Source organism: Dasypus novemcinctus, chromosome 21 (assembly GCF_030445035.2).
Source record: "Dasypus novemcinctus isolate mDasNov1 chromosome 21, mDasNov1.1.hap2, whole genome shotgun sequence".
Lineage (NCBI taxonomy): Eukaryota > Metazoa > Chordata > Mammalia > Cingulata > Dasypodidae > Dasypus > Dasypus novemcinctus.
The window spans coordinates 37,367,573-37,372,139 of NC_080693.1; the positions used below are offsets into that span (position 1 = coordinate 37,367,573).

A 4,567-nucleotide genomic window follows, 5' to 3' on the forward strand; every position below is an offset into this window, starting at 1 on the left:
CTGGTATTCCCCTGAGCCACTGATGACACGTGTGGTATCAAACGGTGTGAGCAGTCCACCCGGGAGCCTGTCTGTCTGGAAGGCAACGAGGCGGCCTGTTTGCAGAGGCCAAGGAAGCCGCTTGCTGTGATGCAGGTCTAGAACCACCACGTCGTCAAAGGCCAGAGCAATGGGAGCATTTTCTAGATATGACCGTTTTGCTTCCCTGCTCCCCCAAACCTCCCCTCCTACAGCGAGGCTGCACAGAATGGGAGACCCTGTTCAGAGTAAAAGTGTGAAGTCGAGGGAGGCTGCGCCTCTCCAGAGGGGAATGACTAAGGAATGAATGCTGCCTTTTGAAGGAGATGTTTAGTGCCGTCCCCTTAAGCTTCCAGCTCCGAACCCAGCCAAGGGAGGCTTCAGATCAACAGGGAAAGAAAGAATATTCCAATTTTGTTAATTCTTTGGGAAAGAAAGTTAGAACTCACCATAGTATCATATTCCAAAATCAATTCCTAACAGACTGAGTTAACTATGAAACAAGCATAGAGCTCTATAAGAAGATAAAGGCCCTGTCCCCTTATACCTGTGAGACAGAGACAATTTTAAGTAGTGCCGGCTCACTCTTCCACACAGTGCTCCAGAGGGACCGTGGGTCAGTGTGGGGTGGAGAACAGTGTCTGGCTCTCAGACCCTGAGTGACTCTCACGGCATCAGCGTCATGTTATCTGAGTGTGATTCTAGCATTAAGGATAGATACATCTGGGAGCAGATGTGGCTCAAGCAGTTGGGTACCACATGGGAGGTCCCAGTTCGGTTCCTGGTGCCTCCTAAAGAAGACAAGCAAGACAGCGAGCTGACATGTGGGCTGGCTCAGTGAGCTGACGCAACAAGATGATACAGTGAGATGACGCAACAAAGAGACACAATGAAGGAATACAATGAGAGACATAAGTGGGGAGCAGAAGTGGCTCAAGTGATTCGGCATCTCCCTCCCACATGGGGAGGGGGGGAGTGTCCCGGGTTTGGTTCCCAGTGCCTCCTAAAAAGAAGACGAGCACACAACAAACAGACACAGAGAAGACAGCCAGCGCAAACAACAGTGGGAGTGGGGGCGCAGATAAATAAAACATAAATCTTTAAAAAAGAAAGATACATCTCTCACAGTATGGCCTCAACTATGAGAAACCAACCACCAGAGCACAACCAAAGAAACCAAGATCTGCCCCAACAGGGGAGGAAACACTGTGGGTGGTGTATTAGACAAGAGACATGTCCAGGAACAACAGGGCCTCTTCTATCCATGGCGTCCAGCTTACCCACTGGCTGAAAAGCTGAAAGACAGGACTCCCCCTGGCTGGCTGGTCTCCCCACTTCCACCCTCTCCCCAGCACTCTTCATCCCCTTACCCTGCTCTTCTTCCTCTTTTTATTTTTCTCAATACCCTGATTATTTTCTAACATACTATATCATTTACTTATTAGGGTTATTGTTTACATCTGCCTCCGCCCCATACACACATCCACACACAAAACTTCAAACACTTTGAGAACCAGGAATTTTATCTGTTTTGCTCACTGGCAGATCCAAGGCACTTAGGCCAGAACCTGACACCTGGATGTCATTTTATAAATATTTGTTGATTTAATGCATCTTAAGTGGTGAAAGGCTTTCTAAGCTTAATATCAAAGAAAGAAAACACAAAGAAATATAGGATTGTCCATGTAAGAATATAAAATGTGTGAATTGCAATCACGAAACAGAAACGACTGAAGTATATGACCTACAGCAAATCAATTAAATAAATTACTAAATATCCATACAATGGGACATCTTAACGCCATTTATAGTGATGTTGTAAATTAACATGTACAGTCATTATGAAGACTGTGAAATATTAAGTGAAAGGACTCTATGACCCAATGTTTGTTCAAAAAAATATATTCTGAAAAGTGTCTGGGAAGAAAACATAGATGGACTTGTTTCTGGATGATTCAATTATGGTTGTTTTTTATTTTGTTTCTCTGTATTTTATCTCTTTTCTACAATAAATATGTACAAATTGAACATGAAATAAGAAGTTACTTTTTTCTTTTTTTTTTTTAAATATTCCCTCCTCCCTCCTTGTGGCTTTTTTTTGCGTGCTGTCTGCTCTCTGTGTCCATTCACTGTGTGTTCTTCTGTGTCTGTATTTATTTATTTTTTAAATTTCCCCTCTCCCCTTGCAGCTTGCTTGCCGTCTGTTCTCTGTGTCCATTCACTGCACGCTCGTCCGTGTTTTTGCTTGTCTCCCTTTTTTGTTGTTGTTGCGTCACCTTGCTGAGTCAGCTCTCCACTGTGCCTGTGGGCCAGGCAGCGCTCCGTGGCATGCAGGTGAGCCTGCCTTCACAAGGAGGCCCCGGGATGCGAACCCAGGGCCTCCCACACGGTAGACGCATAGCCTAACTGATTGAGCCACAGCTGCTTCCCAGAAGTTACTTTTAAACTAAAAGCATCCACAAAATAAAAAGGTAAAAAACTAGGAAAAAAAATAAATGCAATATTATAAAAATGATAAAGCATTCATATCCTTAATATATAAAGAGAAGTTCTTGAAAATCAATAAGAAATTGTTCCTTTTTACCTTCCTCTTCCCTTTTTCCTTCTGTTCCTTCTCCTTTCATCCCTTCTTGAACAACTTGGGCCTAAGGCCCTGAGATGGGGCAGAGCAAGGCAGGCAGGCGCCCCTACCTGTGGTAGGGGAACCACAGACACAGCAGAGTGTCTGACCCTGAATGGGGTGAGGAGGGGCCCATGGGGGGCATGGGGCAGTGTAGAATGGGTGTGGGGGTCCACGTGAAATGAGGAGGAGGTCCGCCCAGAGGGTGGCCTGCTGTCGGAGTCAGAACCCAAGAGGGGTGAGGAGGGCATTCCCATAGGCGCACAGCCCAGCAGGGTGGCGAAGGGCGCATGGGTGGCAGCATGGCCCAGGGGTCAGAGCCCGGGGGGCAAGGAGGGTGTCCATGTGGGGGGCAGGGGAAGGCCTGGCATGGGGGTGCAGTGCCTGTGTGAGCTGACGATGCCCAGGCGATGGGAGTCATGGCTCAACACGGGGCAACTGGAGCCTGGGGGAGTGAGGAGAGCTTCTGCCCAGTAGGGTGGTCCGTGCAGGATGTTAAAGCCTACGTGAGGTGAGGAGGGGTGGGTGGGAGGGTGGCCTCGCCACCTTGACACAAGGTTTTAGGGCCCGGGAGGTATGAGGGTTCGTCCATATGGAGAAGGAGGCGGTGCTAGTGACGGAAGACTGGTTACACACGGGAGCGCTGATCACGTGAGGACAGTGGGAGGCAGACTTTTCCCTGTGAGGAAGGGAGTTACCAGTAAAGAAAGGAAGCTGGACCGTGAGTGAGCCCTGTGGTGCGGGGTTGGAAAGGGAGGTTGTCTTCTCTGCCTGAGCTGCTGCCACAAATCCCACACAACAGGTTTTGGCTTAGCAGCTAGAGTTTATTGGCTCACAGTTTTGAGATTAGAAGTCCAAAATCAAGATATTGCCGTTTTCCTCCCCTAGATCATTAGTGTTCTGGTACAGGCTGCTGCAACCTTTGGGACTTCTTGTCCTGTATCTCTGGCTTCTGTCACATGGCCATGTCCTTTCCTTTCTCGCTTCTGTGACTCCCCAGTTCTCTTTATAAGGCCTCCAGTGATCTGGATTAAGGCCCACCCTGCTTCAGCAGCTGGCCACACCTTAGCTAAATATAGTATCTTCCAAAGGTCCTAGTTACAACATGTTCACACCCACAGGGACACAATCAAGATGAAGAGCATGTGTTTGTTGGGGTACCTAATTCAATCTACCACTTAAGTATTGGCATGAACTCATAATTTTCAATATACTTGTTTTTGAAAGATATAGAAATGTACATGTAAATGTATATGTGTATATTATACATATATATATATGAATACATATGCATGCATATGTTGCTCCTTTGGCAACACACATACTAAAATTGGAATGATACAGAGAAGTTTAGTATGGCCCCTGCGTAAGGATGACATGCAAATTTGTGACGCGTTCCATATATACACATATGTATATATTTATGTGTGGTGTATTCCCAGCTCTGTCCATGGACAAGGCCTGGGAGCAGAAACACACAATAGCAATGAGCACATCTGATGTCTAGATTTTAGCTTCTAAATACCATTCTCCACTAAAAGGTACCAGGGCTCCTTGGAGAAATGACTGAGTCTAAGATTGTGATGGGAAAAGTATGAGAAGAGCCCGAAAGTAAGGAAGTTATGCCAGAAAGTAAGAAAGTGGCTAAAGAATTACAGAGATATGTCAAAAGTTACCTTCAAGGAACTTTTGACATTATCTCTGGTGAAATCTAGAGCAATTTTATGCATCAAAATAAATAATGATAGTAATAGATTATAACTCATTAGATAAAATAAGAAACCAGATATCAATTTTAAATGTAAATAAATAAATAAAGGAATGTTTGATGAAGAAAGGGATATTTACATAGTTTCAAAATATGCTCCCCTGGTACACCCAAAATATTTATTAATTAAAATGGAAAAAAGAGTAACATTATTTGAGTGA

At 45.3% G+C, this 4,567-nt stretch overlaps 1 non-coding gene across 1 annotated transcript; it reads left to right on the plus strand.

Annotated features, from left to right (window-relative positions):
• Positions 1-3,938: 3,938 nt before the first annotated feature.
• Positions 3,939-4,045, plus strand: LOC111766360 (U6 spliceosomal RNA). Its single transcript, XR_002798431.1, has one exon. It is a non-coding gene; the product is annotated as a U6 spliceosomal RNA (small nuclear RNA).
• The last annotated feature ends 522 nt before the right edge of the window (positions 4,046-4,567 follow it).